Raw genomic sequence first — 21,405 nt, 5'->3', positions numbered from 1 at the left:
TTATATAAGATATAATTTGTAAATATTTGTAATAAAACACATTAAAAAAAAACTTCACTATTGCCAAGCACCAGCTTCAGAAAATTAGGTATAGAAATTGGGTACATAATTTGATTGTAATAAAATACATAAAAAATACATTTCACTATTGCCAAGCACCAGCTTCAGTAAAAAGGCTATAGAATTTGGGTTGTACAAACGTAGATTGGTATAAAAGATTAATACGAAGACCATAATGATTTTCCACCTTATATTAATTCTTTTCGGAAAAAGAGACTTATATCCCACCATTTCAAGTATTTCATTTCAAATGTAGATTCAGGTATTTGCGTAGCATGTTGTTGTTGCTATTAAATAATTTTTTATTTTTAATTGTCGTTATTTGTCTTTCAATTTATCTACAGAATTGTGCTGTTAGAAGACAAGCGAAAGCAAAATCAGAACGAGTCAAAAATTAAAGTAAATAAGAAACAAATATTACGTTACAAGAAGAAAGTCTTTACAATCATTGACGCCAAAAAAATGTGGCTCAAAACCCAGTACAGACATATGAAGATGCCATAACCTAAGTTGCTGTTGATTTACAAGTCATTGGGACGTTCGACCTTCTATGTGTGCCCTGGGGAGCCCTCCATTTCCCGACAAAAAAAATAGTAAATAAAGCTGACTCATTTGGAGGTTGCCACTTACAACGAGAATCAATATATGCAAAGCTACGACATACCGAGCGCCGGGTCCCGGCTTCGAAATTGGCTACATAATTTTTTTCTTAACTAGTATATTGACATTTCTGTCCACTAAAACGTCCTAAAATGTCACAACTTTAAGGAGGAATTCGTGTTTTCCCATGGTGGTTGTATCCTAATTTAAATTAAACAAAATTTGTTCTAGTGCAGCTCACTTCATTTTATTATTTATTAGCTTATTTACATATTGTTATTCTCGTTCATTTTTATATCCCTGTTCACTTAATGTTTTTGGTAGTCAAAAATAACCCATTGTTTATTCCGAAAGAACGTTATTTCTGCTTCGCCTCAATTTCCTGTTTTCTCTATTTTAAGTCAATTTCAGTTTCTGATACTATGCTTTTTTATTTATTTATTTTTCCTCTCCTTGGAAGTTCTACAGAATAACCGAAGGCATGTATGTGTTGGGAAATATGGGCAAACTTGGCATTTTTGGCGGTCTTCCATAGATTCCACTTCTAGTCGGTGCTAGAGAATTTATTGATTGCGAACTGCCAGTGCTTAACTTTTTGCGTACCTACGTTCCAAAGATTCTGATTGTTAGAGATATGCTTCCCAATTTAAAGTAAGTGTTTTCTTTTCAATTTTATGGCACTTGGTATCTACCAAGTGATATAACGATCGCAAATTCTGTCTGTCTGTGTATTTGTCCGTCCCGATTTTGCTACTTTAGGCACTTCCAAGTAAGCTAAGACGATGAAATTTGGCATGCTTATCAGGGACCAGACCATATTAAATTAGAAATTGTTGTTTCCCTGATTCGGACCCCGGGGGGGAGTGGGGGTACGGTTAAATTGGAAAAATTAGAAAAATGAGGTATTTGTAACTTATGAACGGGTGATCGGATCCTCGTGTCTCAGAGCTCTTATTTTGAATCCTGACCGATGCCATTGGGAGGAGTTTTGGGGGGAAGCCTAAAATCTTGTAAAACGCTTAGAGTGGAGGGATTGGGATTAAAATTCGTGAGAAAAATAATCGCAAGTCCCAGATACTTAATTGATATAATCAGAAAGGAACTGCTCTCTTTGGGGGAGTTGGGAATGGGAGAAAGTTGAATTCTAGAAAATTTGAAAAAATGAGGTATTTTTAACTTCCGAAGGAGTGATCGGATCTGAATGAAATCTCGTACTTAAAAGACCTCATAACTTAGATCTCTTGTTTTAAATCCTGACCGGATCTAGTGTCATTGGGGGGGGGAGGCACCGGAAATCTTGGAAAACGCTTAAAGCAGAGAGATCAGGATGAAACTTGGTGGGAAGAATAAGCACAAGTCCAAGATATGTGACGGGGATAACCGGAGCGGATCCACTCTCTATGGTAGAGTTGGGGAGGGGGAGTAATTCGGAAAAATTAGAAAAAATGAGTTTTGTGTTACTTACGAACGGGTGATCAGATCATAGTGAAATTTGATCTTTAGAAGGATCTTGTGCTTTAGAACTCTCATTTTAAATCCCGAACAGATCTGGTGACATTGGGGGGAGCTGGACGGGGGAAACCGGAAATCTTGGAAACCAGAAATTTTGGAAAACGCTTAGTGTGGAGAGATCGGGATGAAACTTAATGGGACGAATAAGCACAAGCTGTAGATATGTGATTGACATAATTGGAACGGATCCGTTCTCTTTAGGGGAGCTGGGGGTTGTTAATTTGGAAAAATGAGAAAAATTGAGATATTTTAACTTAAGAACGGGTGACCGGATCTTAATGAAATTTGATATTTAGAAGGAACTCATGTCTCAGAGCTCTTCTTTCGAATCCTGACCATATCTGTTGAAATTGGAGGGAGTTGGAGGGGGAAACCGGAAATCTTGGAAAACGCTTATAAATGCCGTAGATACGTGATTGACGTAACCGGACTGGATCCGCTCTCTTTGGGGGAGTTAGGGGGCGTGGTTCAGTGCTTTGGCGAGTTTGGTGCTTCTGGATGTGCTAGGTGAAAATTGGTAGGTGTGTCAGGGAGCTGCACAAATTGACTTGATAAAGTCGTTTTCCCTGATTCGACCATCTGGGGGCTGAAGGGTGAGGAAAAATTAGAAAAATTGAGATATTTTAACTTAAGAACGGTTGACCGGATCTTAATGAAATTTGATATTTAGAAGGAACTCATATCTCAGAGCTCTTCTTTCAAATCCTGACCATATCTGTTGAAATTAGAGGAAGTTGGAGGGGGAAACCGGATATCTTGGAAAACGCTTATAAATGTCGTAGATACGTGATAGACATAACCGGACTGGATCCGCTCTCTTTGGGAGAGTTAGGGGGGTGGGGTTCAGTGCTTTGGCGAGTTTGGTGCTTCTGGAAGTGCTAGGACGATGAAAATTGGTAGGAGTGTCAGGGAGCTGCACAAATTGACTTGATAAAGTCGTTTTCCCTGATTCGACAATCTAGGCGGCTGAAGGGTGAGGAAAAATCAGAAAAATTGAGGTATTTTAACTTACGAGTGGGTGATCGGATCTTAATGAATTTTGATATTTAGAAGAACCTGGTGACATCAGAGCTCTTATTTTAAATCCCGACCGTCATTAAGCTTCTGATTTTTCTTTTTTAAACCAATCTATTGAGTCTTAGAATTTTGCCAGAGCTCCTACGATATGAACTCTTGGCTCTTCTGACTTCGTTACAAGTGCCATATGAGCTCCTAATTGTTGTTTCTAATATGACCGATGAAATAGAATATCCACGGATGAAAAACAGTGAAAAGGCAGACATTTTTCCTGTTATTTTTATACATTTTTTTCGTTTTTTCTCCTTTTGAGTCTTCATATTTAATCTCGATGAATGAAAGACAAAACTAGCCAGCCTTGGCAAAACAAGGGTACTAAAGTCCCAAGAAAAAAAATAACGTGTTTACGGCCAGTAGAAGGAAAAGAAAAGATGATCTAAAGTCCGCCTGTATAAAAATCTCGATGAGGGAAAGACTAAACTAGATCTAAGTTATGTGGGCAACGTGTGGTCTTGTGGAAACCTTTGTTCACCTTCGCCGAGTAAAGTGTCGCGAGTGCAACACTTTAGTTTTGTTTCCTCACTTCGATCAAATGCTGAAGTTGTTAATCTGTAAGGATCTTAAAATGAATACTAGGTACGCAGCAAAAGTAGCAAACCTCTCATCGCAGAAGATGACTATAGCCTAACAGCCGATTATTACTTACAAGTCCCCTACATGTCTTACCACTGGAACCAAATTGGTCTTACCACCAAATACACCAGAAACAAATAATAGGTATACCAACTAGCAAAAGTTGTGAACCCCTCATTGCCGAAGAATGCTATGAGCTAACACCCAACTGTTGCTTAAAACTTTCCTGTATGTTTCATAATTGGTATCGGCCTATTTTCGGTTTCAGTGTGGACCTTACTACTGAAGTTGTCAACTCCTTTAAACTTTCAAACTGGTATATATCATGATGGAATTTTTCTACCAAAAAATGGACGAGATATGCTTTGATCACCTCATCATGAGTTATTGACTGCTGTCGAAAAAGAAATCTATCTGTCTTAGTTCAAAAGTTGAATTTTTTGCCGTGGGCCAAGTTTCTTACGCCGTCACTTAGAAAGGGGCAAAGGATAAACTACAATTTCTTTAGCAATGAGAGAACTCTTAAAGTTTAAGAGGCATGTCTGATACCATTTCTCAAGTGCAAAAACCCGAATGATAAACTCAGCTGAAATCACGAACAGAAATAGGTAGAAACAATAGATTATTGCCCCCAGACAAGAGTTCTACGAAGCTTTCCAAAATGCAAAGTCATATTCATCCATTCGGCCTACGGTCCACACTTTCCGTAAAAACCGCAGAGGTTATACCCTTACCACTTTCTAGGAAATAAGCTGAATTCGGAGTGCTAGGAAAAGACTCCTAGCGTTATACTGGTGAAATATCTGTCATTTCTTGTCTTTTCTTTTCCTTCTGCTGGCTATAGATCTGGTGTTTTGCTGTTGTCCTGTTCTTTCCTTGTGTTTTAATCTTCATGTTTGAGTTTTTTGTTCTTTTTTTCATTCCTCCTCTCTGTTCAGTTTTCTCCTTCTTTAGTTTTTACTCCCGGTTTTTCTTTTTTTTTTTCTTTGTCACTGTGCGTGAAACATATGAATAATTCCTGGTTCCCTATACTTTGGCTTATTACAGAACATTTACTAAATGCATATTTTCTGTTGTGGATCAGTTTTACTGTATGATTTGACTTTGACTTAGCTCGTCTACCGGGCGCTGCTCGGCTTAGAGAGTGACTTTCTTCTTCCTTCATATGCTTTGGTTCATAGCAAGTGATTGGACTTCACTCCATCTGGTATTTTTTATCGCCAGGAGCTGGACAGTCTGTCAGACCATCGTTTCTTTGATCGGTCGCGAGGTCGGTTCCAAGCGTTTTTTGTATGGTCGAAGTCAAAGATCGTCTTTGCAGGTAAATGCTGGGTTATTTGAAGTAGATGTCCAAACCATCGCCTAGATATGCTCGGCTACTTAGGTTGGAAACTGAGTCTGCTTGGTGAGCTCCAGCAGTTTCCCGTTACTCACGAAGTCAAACCATCCCAGACTTTTGATCCTTCTCAAGCGCTGGAATATATCGATGGCTCTTTAGGGAAGTGGTTCAACCTGCCCACTGTAGAAGACGCTTTGGATATCCTTTCTTGCAGCTCGGAGAGAAGTGAACCATCTACAGAAATTGTGGAGCCCCGATGGGTAAACCTTTGGACAACTTGAGTGCTAGTTCTTCTGTCCTGGGTAACTGGAGGATTGAAAGCAGAAGAAGACGGGTCTTTAGCCATAACTTTTGTTATCGAAGCACTTCTAGCAACCGATCCATGGAGTTCGCCAGGATGGCCAAGTTGTCAATGAAATCGCCATTTGAGGTGACGCGATTTCTAGTCTTGAGTCCAAGCCTGACTTGAAGTGGTCTTTGTTGTGGTACGGTCTGTGATGAACATAGAAGAGCTCTGGAGTCACTGCACGTGTTTAACGCCCTCCTGTCGTGATTTAGAAGAATGGGCTGCGCTGGGCGTTGACTTGAACACAGTTCTCCGTATTATGCTGTAGAGCTTTGAAGAGTCTGCAGTATTTCCCATAGAGGCCGGTGGATTCTAGAATCCACCAAAGAGCAAACCTAGTTTTACTTCATTCTTATAATTTTTTTTAAAAGCTTGCAGATTTTTTGCTAGTACCCCTGCTCAGTCTTAGCTTAATTTTGTTCTTTAAGTATACTATTTTTATTTAATTGCAAAGATTATTATGTTAGTATTACTATTATTGCAATATTTATTATTACTATTGTTTCTGTTATTTATTATTATTATTATTATTACTATAATCGTTATTAGTATTATTACTACACTATTATCACTGAAAAGATTGATTCAAGTTTTCACTGTGCAGAAATAATCAATTGCCAGAAATCAGGTCCTTGAGCAGTCGTGTCTATTGTGTGTGTTCCTACGTGTATGTAAGAAGATCTATTGTGTGTGTCGTGTGTCCCACGTTTAAGAAAATATTTTTGGCTGCAATGTTAGCGGAGAAAGATGTTTTTTGTTGTTTTTTTTTTTGCATGTGGATTTTACAATTTTGCGTGTAATTGCCCTTGTGCAGGCACTGCATTTAATATGAAAACAAAAATAAATGAATATTTTAAGTACGCCTTGTGAAATCCCCTTTTCAGTGCCTGGGATGTGCCATGGGATTGTTAATCATAGAATAACGTTATTAAATGAAATAGATGCCAGACCGCTATTCAATCCGCTGTTTCTCTTAATTAAACAAAAAAAAATTAAATGAAAGTAAATAATGATATTAAAACTTAAAACGAATATAAATTATTCCCTATATGAGGGGGGCTGCTCCCTTTTGCACCCTCCGCTCTTTACGCTAATGTTTTAAAGTGGTTTAAAAATACGTCTTGTTTCATATCACCAAGGTTCATTTCTTTGCTTTATGTACCTACCTTGGGGGAGATGCTTAAACGAATTTTAGGTAATATAACATTGATACTTGTTTCCAATCAGTGAGACCATTAGGTAGTTTTCTTAATTCTGGGAAGGATTTAACCCGGGGAGATTTAGTTAGTGGGGTGTATAAAATTCCGTGTTCTTGTGGAAAGTCTTATAAAAGTTTTATATATTGGTAGAACTCACCAACAATTTACTGAAAGATTTATTCAGCATCGCAACTCAATAGAAAAAACCCTAAAATTAAGAAAGCCCCCTGAAGCTTTTGTTTCGGCTCTAGCTGAACATACATTCTTTCATCCCGAACATTTTATACAATTTGAAGAGGCTACAGCTATTTCTAATAATAAAGGTTTTTCTCAGTGAGCGAGGGAGGGTATAGAAATTAAAAAAACATATATTTGCTAATCTTTCAATAAATAGAGACACAGGGAATTTAAATATTGACCCAATTTATGATTTTCTTTTGAAAAATGAACCAATAATCAATAAAGGAATTAAAATTTTACACAATCACCAGGGGACAAGATTACCTACTAGACCAAAAAGAGTTGCTTCAATATTAGCTTACAAGAGGATTATTTCGCAACAGAATAGTTAACTAAGTTTCAATTTTCATAATTTTTCCTCAGTTGCTTTGATGTTCTCATTGAAGTAACTCGAATAGCTTTTTTTCCATGCGTGGATCAGTAATGACAATTTTATTTATTATTATTGGTTATGGTTTAATTTGTTTTTAGTTTAGTGTTTTTTATTTTTATCTTGTGCTGAGGACGCCTAGTTTGGATACAGGCGAAACATCCGCGTTGTTTTAGTCTTTCCTCTCTACTGGCCGTAGTCTCGTTTGAGGTTTTTTTTTTGTGGAGTTTTATCCCTCTTTGTTGTTTAATGACGTCTTCCCATTCTGGTAAAGGGACAAGAAGGATAATATTTTAATTTGATGCATCATATTCTCCCCGAAGGCTCCATGTCTTAGAACGCCCTAATTTGTTAACCTTTATAACAAGTTTCAAATGGTTAAATAATAGCTTTTGGTTCTTTTTACCAGAGTTTGCATTTTTCGTTATGAATAAAAATGATCTTAATTAAACATGCATTATTTAACTTTCTACGTCCCAGTTTCAGCCTTAACTTAGGTATAGCTCGTGCTGAATTCGTGTCTGTACACTGTTTTCTTCATTATTATTCCTGTAACAGTGTTCTGCGAGAAGTGATTCAATATCAGGTCTTTTACTGATGCACAACTAGCACCACCAGACCATAAGGAAATTTGTTTATAAAATTTTCCAAAGTTGAAGTCCTTTCGACCCCTTGTCTAATTTTATTATTTTTTTTTTATGGGCCACATAACTGCTGGTATTTAGACCCCTTGTATCATCTTACTTCTTTCTTTTTTTTTTGACCACACAACTGCTGATATTTTGAGCCCTTGTGTCATTTTACTTCTTTTCTATGGCACTTGGTATTTACCAAGTGACATATAGTGATCGCAAATTCTGTCGGTCTGTCTGTCTGTCTGTCCCGATTTTTGCTAATTTAGGGACTTTCAGGTGAGCTAGGATGATGAAATTTAGCAGGCGTATCAGAGCGCAGACCAGATTAAATTAGAAATAGTCGTTTTCCTGATTCAACCGTCTGGGGGGGGGGGAGTTGGGGAACAGTTATTTCGGAAAAATGAGGTATTTTTCACTTACGAACGGGTGATCCGATCTTAATGAAACATGATATTTAAAAGGATATCTTGTCTCAGAGCTCTTATTTTAAACCCCGACCGGATCTCGTGACATTTGGGGGGAATTGGTTGGGTAAACCAGAAATCTTGGAAAACGCTTAGAGTGCAGAGATAGGGATAAGACTTGGTGGAAAGAATAAGCACAAGTCCTAGATGCGTGATTGACAGAACCGGATCCGGTTTCTTTTGGGGAGTTGGGGGATTTCCAGTGCTTTGGCGAGTTCGGTGCTTCCGGGTGTGCTAGGACGATGAAAATTGGTAGGCGTGTCATGGACCTGAACAAATTTACTTGATAACAGTCGTATCACCAATTCGACTATCTGGAGGGCTGGAGGGAGAGGAAAAATTGAAAAAAATTAGGTATTTTTAACTTACGAATCGGTGATTTTAATGAAATTTTATATATAGAAGGACCTTTTGTTTCAGAGTCTTATTTTAATGCCCGGCCGTATCCTATGATATTGGGAGAGTGGGAGGGGGAAACGGGAAATCTTGGAAAACGTTTAGAGTGGAGAGATCGTGGGAAACTTAGTGGGTAGAATAAGCACAAGTCCGAGGTACTTGATTGACATAACCGGGCTTGAATCCGCTCTCTGTGGGGGAGTTGTAGGAGGGGGTGTGTTAATTCGAAAAAATTAGAAAAATTGCGGTATTTTTAAATTAAGAACGGGTGACCGGATCTTAATGAAATTTGATATTTAGAAGGAACTCATTTCTCAGAGCTCTTATTTAAAATCCCGACCAGATTTGGTGACAATGGAGGGAGAAACCGGAAATCTTTGAAAAAGCTTAGAGTGGAGAGATCGGGATGAAGCTTGGTGGGTAGAATAAGCAAATGTCTTACATATGCGATTGACGTAACCGGACTGGATCTGCTCTCTTTGGGGAGTTAGGGGGGTCCAGTGCTTGTGCGAGTTCGGTGCTTCTGGACGTGCTAGGACAATGAAAATTGGTGGGCGTGTCAGGGACCCTCACAGATTTACTTGATAAAGTCATTTTCCCCGATTAAACTATCTGGGGGGGCTGAAGGGAGAGGAAAAATTAGAAAAATGAGATATTTTTAACTTAAAGTTGGCGATTGGATCTTAATGAATTTTGATATTTAGAAGGACCCCTTGTCTCAGAGCTCTTATTTTAAATACCGACCGGCATTAAGCCTCTGATTTTCTTTTTAAATCAATCTATTGATTCTTAGAATTTTTCTAGAGCTCATGCCATATGAGCTCTTTGCTCTTGGCTCTTCCGACCTCGTCACAAATGCCATCTGAGCTCTCAGCTCTTGTTTCTCGTTTTATTTGCCCCTTAGCTGTTGATATTCTTGCCCCTTGTGTCATTTGACTTTTTTCTATTTTTTAGCCCAATAGCTGCTGCTATTTTGAGCCCTTTCGTCTTTTTACTTTTTTTCTTGGCCACATAACTGCTGGTATTTTGACCCCTTGTATCATTTCACTTCTATTTTTTTGTTTTCTTTGCCACATAACTGGTGATATTTTGACCCCTTGTTTGCTCTATCTCTTTTTCTTAGCCCAGTAGCTGTTGGAATTCTTACCCCTTGTATAATTTTACTTTCCTTTCTCTTTTTCTTAACGCCATAGCTGCTGCTATTTTGACCACTTATGTTGTTTTCCCTTTTTTCTTTACTTGAGCTCCAGAGCTGCTGGTTTTTAGACCCCTTGTGACATTTTTTTGCCCCGTAGTTGCTTGTATTTTGACCCCTTGAGTCATTTTAGTTTCCTTTCACTTTTTCTTGCTCGCATTGCTTATGGTGTTTTGTTAGAATATATTATTTCTCTTTAACTGAATAGGTCTTTTGAGTGATTAACCTCATTATAGTTATTGTTGTTTTTTCCATTATTTTTCTCATTCAAGTTTGTCATAAGTTTCTATTTTATCCTGCTTTTGATTATATAATGGCTGAAAAGAAACAAAAGATCATTCTCATATTTTACCCCCTCCTTTGTAATAAAACTATAGGCACCGGGCGGAGATCTAGACTTTGAAATAAGAGTGAATAGTTTCGAGTTAAGATGTCTTATAAGGACTTAAGATCTTGCATAGGTTCAGAACCTAGCATTTGATTTTCCTTTCACAGATGGGTAGATGAGTAGAAAATGCCAAGGTGACCTAATTGGTCAGCTGAATACCCAAATAAGAAAGAACAAAAAGTTCACTATTTCTGGAAATATTTAAATAAAAAATAATCTCTCTAAACACAGTAATACTTACAAACTAAGCTCGTAACCATTTGGAGCAAGAGACTAACCTTTGGGAGGTGCCATTAAGAGCCTTGTCGATTTTTACTTTTTTTTTCTAGTTTTATTACATTTATAAAGTTAATAAAATCGAAACAATCTAAATATCATTAAGAAATGAAACTGAATTTAATAATCTTATTTAAGTTACAAAAAAACTGTTAATAAACAGTTAAGTTAATTTACAGCAAAGTTGATTAAGTTAATTTAAGTTAATAAACAGTCAAAAAAGAATTACTTAGTAATTTATAAGTAGTTAAAATAGTAATTAATTAATTGTGTTGATTAATACATCATCTCATACATTTTGCTGAAACAAAGTATTATAGTTTCGTGTTTAAAATTTGCAAAATAAAGATAAAAATTAGTTCAATGAACATTAGAAACGTTTTAAAATTGACAAAATGCTTAAATAATGACCATTATTTGTTTGTTAATTCTCTAATTATTACAGGTTTATGCCGGGTACAGATCGAATACTCTGAGTAGTTATTGTTCCACCCGACTTTCAAACGGCCATCTATATTGCAAGTAGTGGCCTTTTGTCTCCTACGTTTTGTGTCATCTGTGGTAACATCTTCTTTGGATCTGTGCAAGGAAGCTTGACGAGGGTGGTGCTGGTAAGTTTTGTACTGTTTATCACTAATCAGAAAGTTGTTTAAAGCCAGCATTCAATTGACGGGCATCATCAGGATGATCGTTTCATATAGGTAAGAAAATACGTTTCTAGGATTCAAATGTGTTTCTTTCAATTAAGGGGTCCTAGTCTTGGCTAAAAAAAGGACCCTTCTCCATGAGAGAAGGCTAAAGAACACAGCAGTACCATAAAGAGTATAACGTTTACAACTGCCCGTCTCAGTTTTCAAGTGAACTAGATCAGAAAAGTCGTTGAAAATAGGTCCTGAAGCCAAATCCTTACAATTGGCACATAGTGTTATCATATAGGCCGGATTGGGGAACCTCTAGGTCATGGTACAGTTTAGGCAAATAAAGATTTTGATTGCTGTGAACAGCGAAAAACGACTTGTATAAATGTCAATGAGCCTGCAAAAATAAATAACAATCATAAATTTAAGAAAAAAATTGCCCATGAAACCAATTTCTAGGAAACCTTTTAGTGCTCTATGGTAAAAAGATTCTCTACTGTGCTATTGGCTTAATTATTTCACGAAAGAAAAGTTTACACAGCCACATGCACTTTTTCTTGAAACAGGCTAACGAAGAGCAACCAAATATTTTGAACTGCAGGGTTGCAGGGCTGCAGCCCATATTGCTGCAGGGCTGCCACTGAGAATTTATCAATTATCCACGGTTCACTTACCAAAACTCCCTAGATATATATGCTTAATAATGTATAAATAATAATTAAGATAATAATGTATAGTCCTTTTCCGAAAATTATCCACGGTTCACTTGCTGAAAATCCCTAGATATATATGCTTAATAATGTATACTCCTTTCCCGAAAATTATCCACGGTTGACTTGCCAAAAATCATTAGATATTTTGCTTAATAATGTATAAATAATAAGGTAATAATGTATAGTTACTTGCCAAATATCCTTAGATGTATATGCTTAATAATGAATAAATAATAGCTAAGATAATAATGCATAGTCCTTTTCCGCGAACCGTCTCGGGCTAAACTGAAAGCAGATCGTCCGAGGTTAGAGGAAGTCACAAAAAAGCTCTAAATATGACTTTTTCTTTGTGTTTTGCAGCTAAGTCATGCAAAATGCAGAGAAACCACATTGTTGATCATTTCACAAACAATAAATCAATTAAACAAACTGCCACTACAGTCAATGACATATAAGTAAATGAATTTTAAGAAAAATAATAGGAAGAAAGAAAGTAAAATAAAAAAATTGACTAAACCCTTACAAGGGGCCACCCTCACCCTGAATCTTGACAAAGTACGAACTTTTTGACCTGTGATTTAGATTACCCTTTTTGACCTAGGCTCTAGATTTGTTCTTGAAAGTCAATCATCTAGCTCGCAAGACAAAAAAGATGACCATCCTTTTGCCACATTGGCGCATAACGTGCTCAAATTAACTTTTCAGGTCTCTGGAAACGAAAATTCGATCGCTAGAAACGATCATCTCACTCGACTGCTTTCCAAGATAGCGAGAAGTCCCTAAACTAGAACTTAAAAAAAAATTACCTTTAAACCTTTGAGAACGTTTCTTGAAAAAAAATATCCAAGTTGAGAATATTTCTTTCCTCCAAGGAAAACCTTATAGAAGTTCAGTTTGCTTGGAATTAGTAATCAGGCTTAATAGTAGTTGATCAAGGAAATAATTAATCTTGACGTTTAGTCAACCCAGTAAATAAAAGATTGGTCAATTATTGAAAAAAAATTAGTAATTAATAATTAAGTAGATTATTAAGTATACTAGATAATTAATTATTCCTTATAGAGTTTCATTGCATTGATAATGATTTGTTCTTACCTGTTTTTACAGGTACAAAACGTAGTAAAAAGTATGTATTTATTACAAATGCTTTATGTATGTATTATGTACTGTATTATGTATTATGTATTATTTTGATCCTTGTTCTACAATGCAGGGAGATGACCCACATCAATAGCAAGGAAAATGATACGTATACAGATTCAGCGTATTGGCCTATTGGCCGAACACTTCAAACCCCATACAACAGCCTTTAATATATCTTTTTGTATGCAGCTCACAATAAAATCATCTTTTTTTCATTTAATCTGACGTTAAATTACGCCAAATGTGCCTTCAAACGTCGCAAGTTGTTGAAATGAAACGATTTTGAAATTGATGCAATGAAACACAAGAACTTTCAGATTACCTTCAATCTCCTTTGAGTACTTCATAGCTTCTAATTGGGTCTAAAACTGAAACCGGTTTTTCATCATTTAACTGAGAAAACGTGAATTAAGAACCTGACACATGTAGGGTTGCGCACTGATTTCAGCTGCTCAGTGGGCAAACGATAGCGGTACAACAAAATGTCCTTTGCTTGATATTTCCCAACCTAAACTTCATAGACGCCATTACTTAGACGCCAATACTTGCATGATTGATCTCAACTGTTTCTTTATTTCTTCTGTTATTATTAATTTCTTTTATTATTAAAATTTTACCATTTTAAAACTTTTATTTCTTGAAATTTTTTTTTATCCAATCTTAATAATTTCGTTATTGAATTGTGATGTTCTATCATTACTAAATATTTAACTATTATTATTATTATTATTATTCAGAACCTTTGATTTTCCTGCCAAAGCGAAGGAATGATTGAGGATTTCTTTTTTTTTATGATCACTCTGAAATTCGGCATCGTTTTTGTAAGTCGACACCAAAACCTAGAAAATTTTTCATGCTCAAATCGGCATCACTTTCTTGGTGAATCAGCGTCGAGTTGATAAATTGGGGCCGAAAAAAGTTACTCTAGGCTTTAAGCCAAAACAACTTAAGCTTGAGCCGTAACTTCAGTTGTATTCCTCTCATTTTCAGCTACTCTTTCTTGTAGTTTCTATTCTTTAGGGTGGTATGCTGTACCTTTTGGCCTTGAGTTCTTTCAGAATCTTTATCTTGCAAGCGAGATACGTTCATCACAAAACAAGAAGAGTTCTCAGTTGGAATGAAAGAGCAGTCCCGACATGACCATACCTTGTCCGTTATCTGATCCGTTATGACCATCCACAAGACCATCAAGGTCGTCTAACTATGTATTGCTAAAAAATATAATAAACAAGATTGTTTGTTGTTTTTTAAGTATGACTGATTATTTTATTTAGTCCATATTTTATCTCTGAACATTCAATGTCTTTATTTTTCTTTTTGTGTGGCCTTTCAGTGATAAAGCAAAAATTAATCCGTTTTAAATATTATTCCCGATTTACATGAAAGAAATTTTCCCTTAAATTAAGATTACCTACCTTAAATTTGATTTTTCCCTGGCTAAACTTAAAAAAAAAAATATATCTAATAAAGTTTAAGGGTAATCAGATCAAAAGGGAGTAGAAATTTATATATATTGTAGAAAAGGCTGATTATCTCTAACTATATTAGAATATAATCACCCTTTACTGAAATTCAAAGAGACGGTATATATATAAGTTATCCTTTTGAATTCATAAGTCGCTTATTTTCTTATTGAATGGTTTGTGCTTTGAATAAAGAGAAAAAATATCCTAGTGAAGAACAGAGAAAAAAAGTGAAAAAATGAAAGAAAAATATGAGTAAAAAAAAAAGTAAATAAAATGTCAAAGAGACAGTTGCAGTTACTCTACAGTTCTTAATCATTATTATTGTTCATTAATTCACTATTATTCTTTGTTATTCGTCCCAAGTTTAGCATACTTTGATTTACATAGAAATCCATTCTGTATAAAATTTTAGTTTTTACGTGTTGTATTTTATTTGTTTACTACACTATATTTATTAATTTAATTGTTACTTTTATACGGGCTGGACAACGTTTTTAGAGGAGGGGTCAAACCGTCTAACTCTTCCCCCTAGATAGGAAAAGTATTCGTATAATACTTGACCCTAGGGGAAAAAATACACATAAATCAACCTGTAGTAAAAAAAAAAATCACTAGTGCAGCAGCATAAACACAGAAAGAAATGCACATCATAAATGAATAATAAATAATAGATAATAAGAAAAACCATAAAAACAAAAACGAAAGACAGAAGGAGAAAGGAAGACTGTTTTCCTACTTTAGGAATTAATATAGGATTAATATATTTAAAACAAAAAATGACAAACCAGCAAAAAAAGCCTGAGCCTCACATCAAAATGTTTATTATCTGAAATTAGAGCCCAAGAAGGTTTTGTCAGTCTTGTGCCCGTCTGCCCGTCTTGTCAGTCTGTAGGGTTCAGTGAGGCATTCCTTTATGGCAAAGAGTTTTAAAAAGACGAAGTGAAATCAAAATTTTTCTAAACATCTAAAATTGATTAAGGTACGGTAGGCTCATAGGAGAAAAGTAATAAAACTAAGGTAAACTATGGGCATTATCTGGGTTTTATTAACAATATCGTTTTCTATCCTTACGTCAAGTTTTTTTCTTTTCGTTTTCCTTCTAACTTTATTCTTCTTATTATTCAGACTATATTCCTTAGTATTTTTATTCTATATAAATATGCTCTTGTATTGGAATCGTTATTTATATAAAATGTAGTGAATAAATATTTGACTCATCATTAATACTTTATATTAATTAAATTTGTAAAAAAAATTTCAGGATGTGGAATTCCCTAAAAAATAATTCCAACGCATCTAATTAAATCATCAAACTACCTGCTTTTTTAATTTTTCTCTTTGCCAGTTGAAATAATCAGCATCAAAGCAACCCTTTGTGATGCCTTTATTACAGGAATTTTCCCTATTTTTTTTATTCCACTGTGTATCACCTCTGTATGTTGTATGTTTTACTCCACTGTATGTTGCGTCTTAAAACCTTGAATGTTCACTTCTGTTCAGCTCCTTCATGTTTTGAATCTTTAGCTGTGTTTTCGTATCTATTTCAGCGTAAAACCCTACACTCCAATTGTTCATCATAAGATACAATTTGTGGGGGCGGGATTACACGATTCTCCTGAGAAGAAGTGAACAGCAATACTAATTAATAAAGTAACGAATTTAATCTGATTCGAAGTATGTTTGGGCCAGCTTTATTACTCAGATGAAACACTGCTGCATCTGTTTTTTTTTGTTTTGTTTTTTCAGGTTTTTTTTTATTATTTACTATTTTGGCACTTCTTACTGCCATTAGATAGATTGCGGATTATTAGTGATATTATCATTATTATAGATGCTATTATATTATTATTTATGTTGATATTATAAATATTAATGTAGAGAATATATAAATTATTGTAGCTAGTATCTGTGTATCCTGCACTTTTTACAGATGTTTAAGAGACTGAAATGGTTGTTTCGGTAATGTCATTACTTATATTTTTTAGGTTACATTACGTTACGTTATGTTACGTATAGTTTTTTTCCGTTTTTGTTTTCAACTTTAACACTATGCTGCCCGTTGTGCTTATAGTTTTAAGATACTTTTCAACATATGTTAAAGTCTCGTTATATTCAGTTAAGTTTTCTTTTTATTTCATCTAGCCCTGAGCTTGAAGTGCATGAACAATTTTTATGTTTGTCTAATGGGGCAATTAACTACCCTTCCCCTCCCCACCCTGGACTTGGACAGTATGTTTTTGGTATTTTTAAAAGAAAATGAAAAAAAAAATTCCCTAGATTTGTATAGTAAATCTCCTCCATATATTTTTGTGACTGGGTCCCCTGTCTTTGTTCTATAATTCTGGGACCTGGCGAAGTTTGTTTGACTTTTGTATATTCGCAAACAGTTTAGACCAAAAATTATATTTTTCAAACTGTAAAATAGCAATTTTAACATTTTTAAAAGTTTTGTTAGTTAATTATTACAATTTTTAATTCAAAAACGGTTAAAAAAAACAATAAGAAAGGCGAAACGAAATTTGTCAGACCGCATACATGTATTATGGATTTACAGACGAAAAATAAGATAACTGTAACATAAATAATAATAATAACAATATAAATGTAACGTAGGAATGTAGAATATAAAGAATAAATGTCAGATCAATTATAAAACAAAATATTTTTATAAAAAAAATATAATATTGAAATATATAAAATTATAGCATTTATAAAAAGTATACCATTGTTATTGAACTGAAACTGGTTATGTCGGCTGATATTTCGTTCAATTAATCGAACTGATTAAACTATATAATTCTTTATAAAGTCTCATAATTTTTCATTAAATCACGTAACAATAGCCACTTGACCATTCCGTTCATATTTTTGATATTTGTCGTCACTGACAATCAAATACTAATGCAAAAATTGACTAAATTAACCAAATCAGATTTACGATTTTTTTAATTGTCAACTTACAACTACTGTCCCCTTTTCTTTCCCTGAAGAGTCTTCAATTTTGCCGTTTTCCTGCAATTACTTATTACATTGTAATTACTATAAATTACTTATTATATTATTATTTCTTCGTGGCTTATTTTCTCTTTTTTTCAAATTTGGGCATTTAATGATTTAATTTATTAAATTATATAAACTGATATATTTGGCTGATACTATGGGCAAACTAACCAAATTAAATCAGGACTCAGAATAGCCAAAAAGCATTTAAGACAGATATTAATTTCAACTGATATTGACAGGAATAGTAAGTACTAATTACTTTCTCCTGTAATCACTTATTGCATCGCAATCACTGTAATTGCTTATTATATCTCCTGTAATTCCTCCTTGGCTCATTTTCTCTTTTTTCAAATTTGGGCATTTAGTGATTCATTTTATTAAATGATATAAACTTAGATTTTTTGCTGCTATTATGGGCAGACTAACCACATTAAATTGGAACACAGATTAGCCAAAAGGGATTTGAGACAGATATTAATTGTCCATCTAACGGTGCCTCTGGTGCCTCCACTAATTATGATGGGGATAGTGACCGATTGAGGATAGACGACATGTAAGGTTTTTGCGTTACATTATAGATCTAAAAGTAGTTAGGCTGGGACCTAGATACGTGTTTTGTCGTGCAGTGAATTACTCCATTCTCTCCAGTCCATTCTATGTTTGAGGAATTTTCGGAGGAGCGGGTCAAGTTTTGTTAGAAGTAGATTATAGGCTTAAGATATTTTAGGCCTAAGATATTCAATGAAAAGGACCCTATGTCTCCAATTTTCAGGTTTAGTTACGCACAGACTTGAAAGAAACTTCAGTACTGATTTTTTTTTTTTTTCTCACTAGGAATTATCTCTTATTACCGGGGCAAGAAATCTAATAAAAAATATTTATAGATGACAAAGCTGTAATCTTGAATTTAGCTGCGTTTGGAATACATTTGATAAATTGTAATAATTGCTTAATAATTATTTTTAAGATACATTAAACCATTAGACAGAGCAAACAAGATCACTTACAAGATTACTATTCCTTCCAGGGGGGGGGGCAGGGGAGGCAATTAACCCCCACCCCGTCAAAAAATTGAGAAAAAACGTATATAGCCCATGCGCCTTGACTATTCAGATAGACCTTTTTTTGCTAACCCCCCCCCCCCCCCAATAGAGATAATCCCCTGCTTCCATCCAGTCTATTCTGTTTTTGTTGGTTTTTTTTTGCTTTTTGTACAATGTACCAGAATTGTACAAACAAATTCTGGAATGTTTAAAATTTTAAATTGATATTTGGAATTTTTATATAGAACCTAATAATAAATATTTTATATTAAAAAATATTTAAATATTAATAAGAAAATAACTTTTTAATTTTCGTCATAAACAATTGTTGATATCCAGAAATACTGATTATTTTTAAAGTTGATCTTTTTCATTCATTATTTTTCTCTTCTCGAAACTTATTTCTCTCATTAAATTGCAAAATAATTATTTTTAACTAATCATCCGATATGTGATGCAATTACTATTGTTTTTTATATTTATCGCACAGCACATCAGGGTTGCCACAAGGTCCTGTCCAGAAGGTGCTAATTGTCTTGAAAATAGGGTGCCACAAGCGTGTCACACAAAGTTAGTTTTTCTAAATTTGCAACGTTTCGCCCAATGCTGCTTGGAATTGCTCGAATAGCTTTTATGCTAAGTGTAGAAGAGCACTGTACTATGCCAAATGTACTATTGTATGCTAAATGTGGCAACCCAGCAACTTACGTTTCACAATTGTATTTGGCTCTGCTGCCTAAATCTCAGTTTCCTAATTTTCCTGCGAATTTCATACAGTTTTCTTTTTTTTTGTTTTTTTTTTTACAGATTTAGCCCTTCCCCAGAATAGTTTTATGAGTGCATACCTAGGTTTTGAGATAAATGGCCACCCATTGTTAAGTATTTTTCAGATTTTTTCGTAATTGCATCGCATATTGGATGATAATTTATAGTTATAACCTGTACAGAATATGTGATCGGATTGTAGTATTAGTGGTTGTAGAATAATCATTTATTATGAATCAAAGCGCAAAATCAATCAACACCAAAAGCTGATTTTGAAAGGGCGAATTGCAGAAACAAGAATAACAAAAATGGAAAAACAATAATAAATAAATTAAATGAATATAATGAAGTACAATTATGAGGAGGTTACCATCTGGTTTGTGGTTATTTAAGTTAACTATTTGATTTATTCAAAATTTGTCTGTTCTCACCATTTTTTTTTCTTTTTTTCTCTTATTTAATCGCTAAACAAGTCTTGTTGAATATCGGTAAAATATTTCTTTGGTTTCTTGGCTTTTTGATTCTTATATGTGATTTTTTTTTTTCATATCCTTATGTAGTTCTTAGTCTGTAGGACCAATGTGGGGAAGGGATATCCCCCCCCCCTTATATTTAGTAAAATACCTTTTTTGGTAATTTCATTGATAAATACCCCATTTTGGTATTTTCATATTAAAAAAATGGAAATTACCTCTCCCCCCTCTTTTGAAAAATATATTGGTATATATTACCCCTAATATATAAAAATATTTTACCCCTCGATCCCCCTTCCAAAAAAAAAATAATATGAAAACGTCTTGAATCGGTTCCACTGACCTTAAGAGATAACATCTGGTATACTTTCATGTTTCGTACTCGCTGAGCTTGGAGATTCCTTTCCTTCTCAAAGAATCCAAAAATTTGACAAGTTTAACAAACTTCACATTAAAAAAAAAAGAAGTAACTAATCAACGTCTCTGCTTCAACATTAGAACCCGTTGAGAAGCATTGTGGTGGTCTGGTTATTTCGTTTAAATTTCATACAGGCCCTTGTCAGCTGGCAGAGTGGGAGAATATTTTAACAGCCCTAGAATCATTTCAAATTCGATGTTTGTTTCCGGAACTAAAAGAAAATTATAAAATGAGATTTCCCTATGCGGCCCCGTATTGTATATATGAAGAATTGATAAGAATTTTAAATCCCAATTTTGTCTGTAAAATAACAATCCATTTTCCCGACAAAACAAAAACTTGTTTTAACAAATTTCAATTACGTTTTCTGCGATCATTTTCTAATTATTCCTTTTGTCAAATACAAGCAACTTTTTAACGAATAATTACCAGTGGTTCCCCATGTACATCTGAGTTAGTTGTTTTTGTTTGTCTCTTTTTTTTTAAGAAACAGACACAAACGACAATTATCAGGTTTTAGGCTATGCAGGTTTAGACTATTTTTTAATTGTCAGGTTTAGGCTATGGTCAGTCATTCTTCGAAATTACGTGAACAAAATCAAATAAAAACAATAACAAAATAAAAAATAGAGTCTTTAACTTATCATAAAAACCACCACTTGGAGTCAAAACAGAATTGCCACAAGCTCCTGTCCAGAAGCTACTATTTTTCTCAAAAACAAGGTGCCACATGCGTGCTACACAAATTCTTCGCTAAATATGCAGGTTCTGCCTAATGCTGCTTGGAATTGTTCAGTTACCTGTTTTGCTAAGTGCATTAGCAGAACCATACTATGCCACATGTAGCAGAAAAGTTGCAAGAAATAACTAAATCCGCTTGTGTTCCAGTATTTTACTTCATTCTTCTGTAAAAAGAATAACAAAAAAGGGGATAATGTGGCCTTAGGCTATAGCATAATTAATGAAAATATGAAACTAAATGTGATTTATTTATTGATCATCCTGCATTTATTTATTATATTCTATATTACTTGGTTATACTATATATTTTTTTAATATTATTTAGTTACATT

General features: G+C 34.5%; 1 long non-coding RNA gene across 1 annotated transcript; it reads left to right on the top strand.

Annotated features, from left to right (window-relative positions):
• The first annotated feature begins 1,183 nt into the window (after positions 1-1,183).
• LOC136028905 (uncharacterized) lies at positions 1,184-16,878 on the top strand. Its single transcript, XR_010617914.1, has 3 exons — positions 1,184-1,311; positions 11,116-11,281; positions 14,185-16,878. It is a non-coding gene; the product is annotated as an uncharacterized LOC136028905 (long non-coding RNA).
• The last annotated feature ends 4,527 nt before the right edge of the window (positions 16,879-21,405 follow it).

The sequence above is a fragment of the Artemia franciscana genome, chromosome 7, assembly GCF_032884065.1.
Source record: "Artemia franciscana chromosome 7, ASM3288406v1, whole genome shotgun sequence".
Lineage (NCBI taxonomy): Eukaryota > Metazoa > Arthropoda > Branchiopoda > Anostraca > Artemiidae > Artemia > Artemia franciscana.
The sequence above is the reverse complement of the archived record's forward strand: the minus strand, read 5'-3'. Positions and strand labels throughout refer to the sequence as shown.